The sequence below is a fragment of the Lactuca virosa genome, chromosome 7 (assembly GCF_052849685.1).
Source record: "Lactuca virosa cultivar CGN04683 chromosome 7, Lactuca_virosa_CGN04683_v6, whole genome shotgun sequence".
Classification (NCBI taxonomy): domain Eukaryota; kingdom Viridiplantae; phylum Streptophyta; class Magnoliopsida; order Asterales; family Asteraceae; genus Lactuca; species Lactuca virosa.
Window position 1 is genome coordinate 268,381,531 of NC_136432.1, and position 14,852 is coordinate 268,396,382.

The following is a 14,852-nucleotide window of genomic DNA, read 5'->3' on the forward strand; positions in this document are numbered from 1 at the left end:
ATTGTCGCCATAGAAGTTGTTAGACAGTTTGTTTGATGCATACCGATACGAGCATCCTACAACAAAACCCAAATGCATAACTCAAAGACCCAGTTGTTATAAAGATTAACGACTAGAAAGACCAAGTCCATGATAGATGACATGTTCTCCACATGATACTATTTCTAGGTATAGTAATTTGCTTAAGGCCTAACTCTAGAAGGATCCTTGGATTGCTTAAGGCCTAAGTTATTCAATTAGGGTTAAGGATGTAACCCTAGTAGCTCATAGTATAAATAGACCCTATGGGTTGGAGAAATCGACCACCTTGCTTCCTTGGGAACCCTAGAGCCGATTTCTACACCTCTCCTCTCTCTCCAAATCAACCTCTTGCTAGTTGGTGTTTGTAAGCCATTAGAGGAGTGACAATTGTGACTCTAAGCTCCAAGAACAAGAAGATTCAAGCAAGCAACTTAAGGTATTCATCTAGATCTGATTCATGTGTTATGTTTCAATTGTATTCTCTAGATCTAGGATTGTAAGCCTTGGACACATTGCATGTTCAATTAGAGAAACCTAGATCCAAGCATTAGGGTTTGCATGTGCACATAGGAAAGTTCTTATGGCTCAAACCCATCAGTGGTATCAGAGCTTAGATTGATTTCTATTGAATTGATGCTTTGTTTGATTATTCTTTCCATGAAAAAACGATTTTTTGTGCCCCTGACTAACAGACTCGGCGAGTCCCATTGTGGACTCGGCGAGTAGCATGAACTCGGTGAGTCCATGATGGTACTCGGCAAGTCCAAGCGTCTGTCAGAGTGATTTTCGGGATTTCTTGCTGTTTTGCTTGAGGATACTTGCCTTAATCGTTTTGGGTCAATAAAATACAAATTTTATCATATTTTTTACTATATCTTTGACAAAACAAAAGATAATTACCATTTAGTTAAATAATAATTTCCTTATGTGATAATAACTGATTATTTGAACTAATTGGTGGATTGTCTTGCAAGTAATATTGACTAGGTCAAATTTAGATAATCACTAAATTAATTAGTTGATTTATATTATTTGCTATTTGATCCTTTATGTTTTGAAAAGTTCAAAACTTGTCCTCAAGTTTTGAAATTTGAAGTTTTGTGATTAAAAGTTTTAATTTGGACTATTTAAAGTTCAAACCTTAGAATTTTACAAGTTTTAAAATTCAACCTTATACTTATAGTATTATAAGATTAATATATATACGTATAACTTAAATGCTAGTCTTACCGTTAGTAGGCCTCATTCACGAAGCCGATCTATAAGGGGGGTATAAGGTTATGGCCTATAAAATGGCCGTTTAATGGGTGTCCGTTCTCACCCACCGCTTCCTTGATTGGTTGAGGGTCGTTAGCCGAACGGGTAGGATCGGGCAAACCTTTCCTCATTAAAAGTATAATGAATCTATATAAAGTAACTAGAACGTTTTCATAAAATTCCCAATCTTAGTTACTTTAGGCAAAAGTGAATTGATGCAATTCCATGAAATTACACTTTGTGCCCTTGCTAAGACGTTAATGGAGCGCGTGTGGTTAACTGGCACATTAATTGGGTTCTAAGCAATAGTAGCAAAGGGTGACTCATTGTTTGTCATAGTTCGATGGAGCGTGTGTGGTTAACCAGCACATCGAATAGGTGACTGTAACAATGAGGGCACCATGTACATTTGCATAGTTATTCACACCCACTTTGTGATCCTCGGCATCCCAGTCACAAACGAGAGGGGCATATCGAGATTTAAACATGCCATCGAAAAAGTTCAATGTATCTCAAAAGATCTAGGAGTTTTCAATACATTTAAAACCTAATTTCCTTTTTGCTTTTCATGGTGGAGAATTAGTGAATCGACATTCACTTGTCTTCAAATTATTTACTTGTTAGATTACGGCATACCTTTTCTAATTTGTAAATAATGTTGTTGGTTCCTAGCCCTAATTTCTCATTTGGGTGATTAATTGGGGAAATTCATTTCTAATTAACTTTGTTCTTTTTCCTTTTCAGATGTTGAACGCAAACAACAACGCTTCTGGGCCAAACTCCTCTGGTTCATTCTCACTCATGAACTTGTGTGGGAAAGTGATCTTCGATGGGACCATCCGCAACATTCGCATGGTCACTCGCTACGAGGACAAAGAATATGTCCTCGACGAGAAGCTAAAGGAGATTGATATCGAAACTGCTACTGCCGATGAGATCGCGGCCTACGAAGCCCACGAGCGTGATGCCACGAAAGTCCATTGCATCATGCTCGCGACTATGACTGCTGAACTCCAAAAGTCCTATGAGGACAAGTACCCCTATGAGATGCATCAGGATCTGCTGGAACGCTACCACCAGAGCGCTAGGCAAGAGAGGTATGAGATCATCACTTCGATGATCACTACCAAAATGGGCAATGGAGAGTCCCTTACTGCCCATCTGCAAAAGATGCAGAGATATGTTGATCGTCTGCTGAAGTTGAATGTGAACTTTGATGAAGAGCTGGCAATTGACATCATCCTTCACTCATTGCCTTCCTGATATAGCCAGTTTCGCATGACCTACCACATGAATAAGGAAGAGGTCTCCTTGAGCAAGCTTCAGGGCTTGTTAAGAACTGCTGAGAGCAACCTCAAGGATAAATCTGTTGCATCACCTCCAACTCCAGCTGCTGCCCCTGTCTTGGCAATAGGGCAAGGGAAGGGTAAGAAGAGGAAGGCCTCTTCAAGGAGCCACCACAAGGGAAAGTCCCAAGATGGCACCTCTTCTAGTGGAACCAAAGTTGGTTCTGCTAAACCCAACTCAAACCCTAAAGAGGCAGAGTGCCATCACTGCCACAAGATAGGGCATTGGAAGAGAAGTTGCCCAGAATATTTGCAGGCCATCAAGGATGGAAAGATCAAGCCATCTTTCGCAGGTATTTACACAATTAAATCTAATAGTTTATCACATGCTACTTCTTGGGTTCTTGATACAGGATGTGGTTTTCACATATGTTCTGATTTGCAGGGACTAAAAGGAAATAGGGATGTGGAGCGTGGAAGGATGAATCTGATCATGGGAAACAGAAGATCGTCGCCTGTGACCAAGATTGGAGTTTATTCCTTAGTGCTTAGTAATGGTTTAGATTTAAATTTCAATAATTGTTTCTATTCGCCAGATATGGCTAGAAACATCGTTTCATTTCATGGTTTATATAAACAAGGTTTTAGATATTCATTTGATAATGAAAAGGGTTCTATTTATGCTTATTTTAATAATGTTTTATATTTTGAAGCATTGCCTTGTAATGGAATATATGAAACTGTGATGGTTGTAGACAATTTAGGAAATGATGTGTTGTGTGTGGATTCTTCCAATAATATGGATAAAGCATGCTTGTGGCATTGTTGTCTAGGACATGTCAACAAGAAACGCATAGCCCAACTCCAAAAGGATGGAATGTTGGAGTCATTCGACCTTAGGGACGATGACGTGTGCGAGTCTTGTTTACTTGGAAAGATGACCAAGTCACCCTTCACTGGCACTTGTGCGAGGGGTGAGGGTTTATTGGATCTCATACATACAGATGTATGTGGACCCTTTAGATCCACCACAAGGGACGCGAATCGCTTTTATGTGACTTTCACAGATGATTATAGCAGATATGGAAATATTTACTTAATCAAGCACAAGTCAGAAACCTTTGAAAAGTTCAAAGAGTTTAAACAAGAAGTGGAGAATCAGTTGGGCAGGAAAATCAAGATGCTTCGATCTGATCGAGGTGGAGAGTACCTAAGTCTTGAGTTCCACGACTACCTCAAGGAATGTGGAATAGTTTCACAATTGACGCCACCTAGGACACCACAATTGAATGGTGTAGCTGAGAGGCGTAATTGAACCTTGCTAGACATGGTTCGTTCCATGATGAGTCGTGCTTCACTACCTATCTCATTCTGGGGGTATGCCTTAGAGACTGCCACCCATATCCTTAACTTAGTACCTACGAAGAAGGTTGCCAAAACACCTCACGAGATGTGGACAAGGAAGGCTCCCTCGTTGGCACATATCAAGGTTTGGGGTTGCGAAGTTTTCGTAAGACAAGAAACTCACGACAAACTCAAACCTCGTAGTGAGCGATGTATTTTCATTGGCTGCCCACAGAAATCCTTTGGATATCTCTTCTACAGACCGAGTGACAATGTAGTCTTCGTTGCGAGGAGAGGGGTTTTCCGAGAGCGAGAACTCATAAGCCAAGGAGACAGTGGGAGGCAAATCGATCTTGAAGAGCTTCAAGAATCGAGCGATGAAGGAACCTCTAACACTGGCGCTCAACCCGAGGAGGAAACTCCGGTTGAACCGACTGACGAGTCCTTACCTCTTAGACGTTCCGAAAGGGTTAGTGTTCCACCCCAGTTCTATGGTTTTCATATTACTATGGAAGGGGATACGTTCATTAGTGATAGTACACTAGTGAATATGGACGAACCTAATAGCTATAAGGAAGCCATGACAGGCCCAGAGTCTGCAAAATGGAAAGAGGCTATGGACAGCGAGATTCAATCCATGTATGACAACCAAGTTTGGAATTTGGTTGACAATGTACCAGGTCGTAAGACGGTCGGGTGCAAGTGGATCTTCAAGAAGAAGACTGACATGGATGGGAACGTGCACACTTATAAAGCGCGATTGGTTGCGAAGGGTTTCACTCAAACTCCTGGAGTTGACTACGACGAAACCTTCTCACCAGTTGCGAAGATAAAGTCTATCAGGGTGATGCTGGCCATTTCTGCGTTTCATGACTATGAAATATGGCAAATGGATGTCAAAACCGCTTTCCTTAATGGGAAGTTGGCTGAGGATGTTTACATGGCTCAGCCAGAGGGTTTTGTCAATGCGAAGCATCCCAATAGAGTGTGTAAGCTTGAGAAGTCCATTTATGGACTTAAGCAAGCGTCTCGCAGATGGAATCTTTGTTTTGACGAGAAGGTCAAAGAGTTTGGCTTTCTGCGAAGCGAAGATGAATCATGTGTATATGTCAAACCCAGTGGGAGTGTTGTAAGCTTTCTCGTATTGTATGTCGACGACATACTACTCATAGGAAACAACATCCCGACACTGCAGGAGGTTAAGTCCTGGCTCGGGAAGTGCTTCGCTATGAAGGACCTCGGAGAGGCTTCCTATATTCTGGGAATAAGGATAGTGAGAGATAGAAGTAAGAGACTAATAGGACTTAGTCAGAATACTTATTTGGACAAGGTACTAAAATGTTTTAGTATGTAGAATTCGAAGAAAGGGGAATTACCAATCCAGAGTAATGCCAAGTTGAGTAAGACTCAGAGTCCGAATACTTAAGTCGAGATAGCAGAGATGAGCCGAGTACCCTACGCTTCCGCAGTTGGCTCAATCATGTATGCTATGACTTGTACTCGCCCTGATGTGGCCTTCGCTTTGAGCATGGTCAGCAGATATCAAGGGAACCCTGGTAGAGCGCATTGGATCGCAGTCAATAATATTCTTAAGTACCTTCGGAGGACCAAGGAATGGTTTCTAGTCCTCGGTGGGAGTGATGACTTAAAGGTGCGAGGGTACAGTGACGCCAGTTTTCAGACCGACAGGGACAACTACCGTTCGCAGTCGGGCTGGGTCTTTACCCTCAATGGAGGAGCAGTGACTTGGAAAAGTTCCAAGCAGGAAACCGTAGCTGATTCAACGTGCGAATCAGAGTACATTGCGGCGAGCGAAGCGTTAAAGGAGGCGATATGGCTGAAGAATTTCATTGGACACCTTGGAGTTGTGCCAGCCATAAAGGAGCCCATGGAGATTTTCTGTGATAATGAAGGAGCAGTTGCCTTGACCAAGGAACCAAGAGATCACGGTAGATCTCGACAAATCGACAGAAAATATCATTTTATTCGACATCGAATGGAAGAAGGACTCCTCGTAGTAAAGAGGGTATCGTCAGAGGATAACCCAGCAGATCCGCTTACGAAGGGACTGAGCAGGGTTAAGCATTTGCAGCACGCTAGGAGCATCGGGCTGAAGGACGATATTAGTTTAGATTAGATAGTTTGGAAACGTGTAATAGATAAGTTGTTATTAACGTTTGATGATTAAATAAAGGAGTATTATTTATTAGTAATGTTATTGTCTTGTGTTAATCTTTTACCTATTGTTTCAATTTTGCATGTTTTGACTTCCTGAATAATTGAGTTATTTGATAATAATCGAATTATTCGAACGGTCCACAGTCGTTCATATGTTGGAAGTAGATATGAATGAAGACTGTCATGAATTGGTGTGTAGATTGTCTAAAGTGTATTAGACATAGCAAAAGTTTGCTACAACGTTCATGAGTGCTTATGAACTTGATTTGAGCATTGGAATAAACCCACACTTGCTGGAATCACTTCATGGAATTTATCACGAGTGATCGCAAGATGGTAATATCATATGGTCTTAAACCTAGATATATGGTTTATTGTTTGCTAATTGGTTGTGCATTGATAATGCGTAAACGCATCAGTAACTTGATGTTATAAAACGCATTGTTGTGTATGATTTGATTAATGGATAATAAATGCATATAAGTCGAAGTTTATCTGTTCCTTTTATCCTAAGAGGGTAAAAGCGATATCAGGGCCCCTCGATGATTTGATTTGACTTATGTGTCGGGCCCGGTCAGGACTGAATTGATGTGTTCAATTAAGTTCTATGTCAAATGAATCGGAGATCGAGAAACCAATTGCTGGACAATAAGTATGACCATGTTCCATGTGATTGTCCGCACGATATCTAGAACAGAGGATTATACGATCCCTTATCTGAAGGACAAGTTACTGATAAGATCAGAGTTTGATAGCGTCTTTGAGAGCTACGATTGCTAATCGGATTAGGTTTGCCTTTATAGTTACTAGACTTATCCAAGTGGGAGACTGTTGGATTAGTGTCTAAGCCCGTAACTATATTTGGTAAGTACTTAACCCGGTTCTGCATGGTCCTTTTGGGTTGCCTTCACCATAGCAACTTGACAAGGTGATTTATGAAGAGAGAGGAGACATTATTATATTAATATATTATGAGAATAATATATTAAAGGAATAATAATATTATTTAATTAATATTAGTCATAAATTAATTAGGAATTAATTTGGTGACTAAAAGAGGTTAATTGAATAAAGGGGCTTAAACTGTCAATTGTGTGATAGTTGTGTTTTTGGGCTATGAATCCTTATAGATCTAGGGGTGGCCGAAATTAAGGAGTATGGGCTCCTTGAATTCGTCCAGGCCTTACTCTAGAAGGATCCTTGGATTGCTTAAGGCCTAAGTTATTCAATTAGGGTTAAGGATGTAACCCTAGTAGCTCATAGTATAAATAGACCCTATGGGTTGGAGAAATCGACCACCTTGCTTCCTTGGGAACCCTAGAGCCGATTTCTACACCTCTCCTCTCTCTCCAAATCAACCTCTTGCTAGTTGGTGTTTGTAAGCCATTAGAGGAGTGACAATTGTGACTCTAAGCTCCAAGAACAAGAAGATTCAAGCAAGCAACTTAAGGTATTCATCTAGATCTGATTCATGTGTTATGTTTCAATTGTATTCTCTAGATCTAGGATTGTAAGCCTTGGACACATTGCATGTTCAATTAGAGAAACCTAGATCCAAGCATTAGGGTTTGCATGTGCACATAGGAAAGTTCTTATGGCTCAAACCCATCAGTGGTATCAGAGCTTAGATTGATTTCTATTGAATTGATGCTTTGTTTGATTATTCATGCCATGAAAAATCGATTTTTTGTGCCCCTGACTGACAGACTCGGCGAGTCCCATTGTGGACTCGGCGAGTAGCATGAACTCGGTGAGTCCATGATGGTACTCGGCAAGTCCAAGCGTCTGTCAGAGTGATTTTCGGGATTTCTTGCTGTTTTTCTTGAGGATACTTGCCTTAATCGTTTTGGGTCAATAAAATACAAATTTTATCATATTTTTTACTATATCCTTGACAAAACAAAAGATAATTACCATTTAGTTAAATAATAATTTCCTTATGTGATAATAACTGATTATTTGAACTAATTGGTGGATTGTCTTGCAAGTAATATTGACTAGGTCAAATTTAGATAATCACTAAATTAATTAGTTGATTTATATTATTTGCTATTTGATCCTTTATGTTTTGAAAAGTTCAAAACTTGTCCTCAAGTTTTGAAATTTGAAGTTTTGTGATTAAAAGTTTTAATTTTGACTATTTAAATTTCAAACCTTAGAATTTTACAAGTTTTAAAATTCAACCTTATACTTATAGTATTATAAGATTAATATATATACGTATAACTTAAATGCTAGTCTTACCGTTAGTAGGCCTCATTCACGAAGCCGATCTATAAGGGGGGTATAAGGTTATGGCCTATAAAATGGCCGCTTAATGGGTGTCCGTTCTCACCCACCGCTTCCTTGATTGGTGGAGGGTCGTTAGCCGAACGGGTAGGATCGGGCAAACCTTTCCTCATTAAAAGTATAATGAATCTATATAAAGTAACTAGAACGTTTTCATAAAATTCTCAATCTTAGTTACTTTAGGCAAAAGTGAATTGATGCAATTCCATGAAATTACACTTTGTGCCCTTGCTAAGACGTTAATGGAGCGCGTGTGGTTAACTGGCACATTAATTGGGTTCTAAGCAATAGTAGCAAAGGGTGACTCATTGTTTGTCATAGTTCGATGGAGCGTGTGTGGTTAACCAGCACATCGAATAGGTGACTGTAACAATGAGGGCACCATGTACATTTGCATAGTTATTCACACCCACTTTGTGATCCTCGGCATCCCAGTCACAAACGAGAGGGGCATATCGAGATTTAAACATGCCATCGAAAAAGTTCAATGTATCTCAAAAGATCTAGGAGTTTTCAATACATTTAAAACCTAATTTCCTTTTTGCTTTTCATGGTGGAGAATTAGTGAATCGACATTCACTTGTCTTCAAATTATTTACTTGTTAGATTACGGCATCCCTTTTCTAATTTGTAAATAATGTTGTTGGTTCCTAGCCCTAATTTCTCATTTGGGTGATTAATTCGGGAAATTCATTTCTAATTAACTTTGTTCTTTTTCCTTTTCAGATGTCGAACGCAAATAACAACGCTTCTGGCCAAACTCCTCTGGTTCATTCTCACTCATGAACTTGTGTGGGAAAGTGATCTTCGATGGCACCAATTTCAGTAATTGGATCCACAACATTCGCATGGTCACTCGCTACGAGGACAAAGAATATGTCCTCGACGAGAAGCTAAAGGAGATTGATATCGAAACTGCTACTGCCGATGAGATCACGGCCTACGAAGCCCACGAGCGTGATGCCACGAAAGTCCATTGCATCATGCTCGCGACTATGACTGCTGAACTCCAAAAGTCCTATGAGGACAAGTACCCTTATGAGATGCATCAGGATCTGCTGGAACGCTACCACCAGAGCACTGGGCAAGAGAGGTATGAGATCATCACTTCGATGATCACTACCAAAATGGGCAATGGAGAGTCCCTTACTGCCTATCTGCAAAAGTTGCAGAGATATGTTGATCGCCTGCTGAAGTTGAATGTGAACTTCGATGAAGAGCTGGCAATTGACATCATCCTTCATTCATTGCCTTCCTGCTATAGCCAGTTCCGCATGACCTACCACATGAATAAGGAAGAGATCTCCTTGAGCAAGCTTCAGGGCTTGTTAAGAACTGCTGAGAGCAACCTCAAGGATAAATCTGTTGCATCACAGCTGTTGCACCTGTCTTGGAAATAGGGCAAGGGAAGGGTAAGAAGAGGAAGGCCTCTTCAAGGAGCCACCACAAGGGAAAGTCCCAAGATGGCACCTCTTCTAGTGGAACCAAAGTTGGTTCTGCTAAACCCAACTCAAACCCTAAAGAGGCAGAGTGCCATCACTGCCACAAGATAGGGCATTGGAAGAGAAGTTGCCCAGAATATTTGCAGGCCATCAAGGATGGAAAGATCAAGCCATCTTTCGCAGGTATTTACACAATTAAATCTAATAGTTTATCACATGCTACTTCTTGGGTTCTTGATACAGGATGTGGTTTTCACATATGTTTTGATTTGCAGGGACTAAAAGGAAATAGGGATGTGGAGCGTGGAAGGATGAATCTGATCATGGGAAACAGAAGATCGTCGCCTGTGACCAAGATTGGAGTTTATTCCTTAGTGCTTAGTAATGGTTTAGATTTAAATTTCAATAATTGTTGCTATTCGCCAGATATGGCTAGAAACATCATTTCATTTCATGGTTTATATAAACAAGGTTTTAGATATTCATTTGATAATGAAAAGGGTTCTATTTATGCTTATTTTAATAATGTTTTATATTTTGAAGCATTGCCTTGTAATGGAATATATGAAACTGTGATGGTTGTAGACAATTTAGGAAATGATGTGTTGTGTGTGGATTCTTCCAATAGTATGGATAAAGCATGCTTGTGGCATTGTTGTCTAGGACATGTCAACAAGAAACGCATAGCCCAACTCCAACCTGATGGTTAACTGGACCTGATATTATTGTATATTTTATCCGTTTTTGTGGTGGTATTTTGTGGGAAATTCACTAAGCTTTATGTTTACCCAATTGTTTATTGTTTCAGGTATCATTCGTGGCTATGGGAAGACAAAGGCGGGATTATACACACTCATCAACAACATTGAGGATTTCGCATTTTCTATGATACTTTGATTTTTAATAAATATAATTTGGAATAAATGGTTTTCTTAATAATGGATTTATAAATTGGGAAGTTTTACCTTCATAAAAATGAAATATTTTGGTTGTGAAAAAGGGACGTTACAAGTTGGTATCAGAGCCCTGGTTTGAGTGAATTGGATGAACACTTGTGTGAATCCAGTCTCAAACTAGGATCCAAGAGTTTTTGCAAAATGGTTTTGAAAAAAAAATATAATAAAAGGGTTGGGCTAAGGACATGGGCTCGGTCTCTTGTCATGTTCTTGTTTGACTGTTGGCATGGGATCGGGAACGTGGGCCTTGACTTAACTTTGGCTTTTTCAAGAATATGTGGTGTGTACAGTCAACCAGAGCCCGAACAGGAGAGTAGTTCCCAAAATACCCACATTGTTATGTTTGCTGAGTTTTGTTTTTGTTGATGTATGGATTGTTAGAAAAGCATGCTAGTTGATAAGGTTCTTTAGAAACTGTTGTATAGAAATGCCTGATTTCTGTGATGCCTTCTGATTTAGAGAGTTGCTTACCGGATATATGTTTTTGATTGTGTGATTGTTGCGTGTATGTTGATTAGTTGTATATGGTCGGGATTGAATAGCCTTAGAATGATCGACTTGGCCTTACTTCCTGTTCCTTGTTTGGGTGTGGATTTAGGGCAGAGTTGATTATTCGACAGTCTATCTGACCCCGTATTGTCTACGACAAGTATGCACAAAAGCAACCAGTGGTGCAGGGGTGAAGGTAATTCTAGGAAGAGTGCCTAGGAAGTTAGTTGTAGCTCGTAGGAGAAGTGGGTGTTAGCACACCTAGTAGTGGCTTAGTGCAGTGACTTAGAACCTTGGGATGAACTCTGAATCAACTACGGATAGGTGTGGAAGGTAGTATCGGCCCGTACTACTGAAAGTACAGGATACTTATGAGATTTATGAGGAATTTTAAGGCTGCTAAGGAACTAATAGGAGTAGGGCCTAATGTGTTGAGCATTGTATTGTGATGTCTGATCTTTTCTTGGTGTCTTTTCAATATGGTGACTAGTGGAGGTTCAGGAGCAGGAGAGGGCAGCACTGCGAGAGCAGATCTCAGTGAGGAGGATATTCATGGGATCATTATTGCAGAAGCGGTCAAGGCGATCAGGGAGGTGACCCTGGAGTTGATCGGTATGGTCAAGACCTCCATGATTGAGTTTTTTTATGATCATTATGCTACACTTTCTGAGGTTATTGTTGCTGCAGCCACCGCGGTTGTTGCTGCCATTAGGGCTCAAGGAGAGAGAGCTTTCCAGTACCAGGACTTTGATAATATGAAGCCCCCAGAGTTTGATGGGGTCTTGGACCCGATTGTGGCGATGAGATGGTTGTCTGATGTGGAGGGTTGTTTCTTCACGTGTACTTGTCTGGATGACCAGAAGATCAAGTGCGCCATGAACCATCTTAGTTTGGGGGCAAGGGATTGGTTGAAACTGGTGACTAGTTCTTATACTCCTGAGCAGAGGTTCGCGATGACTTGGGAACAGTTCTCGGAGATGTTCCGTTCAAGGTATGTTCCCCTGGTAGAGAGGAAGAGACTGGCCCAAGAGTATTTAAATTTGAGGCAGATAACTGAGTCTGTGACGGAGATCACCAAGATGTTCATTGCGAGGGATTTGTTCAATCCTGAGTTCGTTGCTTCAGAGCAGGATCAGATGACTCGGTACTTGAGTATGCTTAAGACAAACATTCGGCAGTTCGTGTCCACCCAGGTATACGGTTCTCTCGCTGAGCTTCAGGATGTCGCAAGGAGACGATAGATTGAGATAGAGACCCAGGCGAGTGTGACTACCGTCAAAATTCGAGTCGGTTCTAGATTTGACTAAACTTAGTTGCACGTATAGGCACGAAACATACTAGACTTGGTAATTAGAAGCTAAGTTATAACCTACTAGAAACTTGGAAACACTTAGAACGATGGATAGTATACTTAGATTTCACATTGATATGTGAATTCGACAACTACTTAACTGTAGTGACTATCCATATTCGGGTCACTCTTTGACTCGAACACCTTTTCATGAATCATATACACACATCGTGCACTTGACCTAGAAGTAGAAATTAGGTCAAAGTCTCATAGAAACGTAAGTCAAAGTTGAAGACTGGGACTAGTATACTTGATTCCTCAATTTCACTTGAATCTGGAAACCACTACATAGAATGCCAATAAATTGATAAAATAAGTTACAAACATTATTTATAACTATAAAAGTGTTATAATACCATAAGATAAATTGAAGTCTCAAAGATTCTATTGATTTTGATATCCAAAGATTTACAAACTCTCAAAAACCCTAAATGCCCTAAAAACCTAAATTTATGAAACTTAACCTTAAAAATTCTATAAAAATAGTTATAAACCTTATAATATGATCTTATAATAATTAAAATTATGAAAATGCATTTAAGGAAAATAAAATATAACTCATTAACATTTACCTTAATTTATAAGCCAAAAATCAAGGTTTTATGGATAAAAGCTAGGTTAAGTTATATATTTTATAAAACTTTGATAATTTTTATAAAAGATATAAATATTATTAAGAGAAAAGATTAAGATAGGGTATTATACCTCAAAAATTCAGACCTCTCCCTCCCCATATCTCTCTCTCACATTCACATTCTCCAACACACACACATCTCTCTTCTTTCTCTCTCTAAAAAACTCTCTCTACCTTCTCTCTAATTTCTCTTCTCCAAACACCACAACCACAGCCTCTTAACCACGAAATTATGGAGATTCATAAGGGTTTTTCAAGCCACAAATAAATTTAAGGTAAAGAACATACATCTCTTGAAGATCCATAACAATATTTACATTTTTTTAGAATTTTTCTCTTCTATCTTGATGTTCTAAGTCATTCTTTTTGCTTGTAAACAATATTTGATTTTAATGCTTGTATATTCTCACCAAAACATGTTGCATGTATTAGAAATGCTGAAAATCTATGATCTAACTTATGTTAAGACAATGATTTAAGCCATGCATGTGCATTTTACTTCAAAAACCGACTTCTACTTCTTCATCTTCTTCAAACTTGTTTTCTTTTGGTTAAAATGGTTTTTATAACATCATGTATGTGTTTTAACACCATGTATGTAGAAAAACATGGTTGCATGTTCATGATCGTAGCACAAAAATAGGTTTTCAAGTTAAGAACATAAAACTCATTTTTAAGAGTTCTTGACAAATAAGATTTTTGTGTTTTAATGCATGTATGTAAATTATGATTTTTAAATATATTTGATCTCTGGAAACATGACCATAACATGCATGGATCATGATTTCATAAAATATTTCAAAAAATTTACTCAAAGAAATGATGAAAACTCGCTTTTCTAACCAATCATCATGCATCCAATCTGCCAGATTTCTTTACCTGACTTTAAACTGCCATATCTCACTCATTTCTTACCCAAAATTCGAGATTTTTTTTCTGAAATATAATATTGTGAGTTAGCTTTTAAACCCAGCTGACCTCACTAGAAAAATCCAATATTTCGATATTTTAGCAATTTTTACAAAACTGTTGCTCAAACAACACCTTTTTGTGAATACTAGTTTTGTATTGCATGTTCAAAGGTCTTCTCCTCACTAAAATTCTAAGAAAAATTAATTTGAGCACTTAACATCATGTATTAAGAGGGACAAAAAGATCTTGATTCAAAAACATTTGGAACATGTTGCAAAAATTCTCAAAGTAACATCAATAATTTTTACCAAAATCACAAGAACCAAATTTTCTCTATAAATTATTGAGCCTTTAGGCATGTGTTTCGACATCAAAAATAAGAAAACGATTTTTTATTGTTATTAAATTGTATGAAGATGCATTCTGGAAATTTACAGCTCAATATATATTTTCTTTATTTTTACATGAAAATAATAAGAAAATAGAGTGTTAAAGCATATAAAATACTTACACTAGTAAATAAATTCTGGAAAAATTGATGAATGACATATATTGTAAAACAACATCCCCTATGAAGTTTGAGAAACTTTTATTACAATTTACTAATTAGTTCTTATTTTATTGTTATTAAGCACAAATAAATAACAAAAGTAGGGTTCCAAGTCATAAAAATCATATTTATTATTTTTCTAA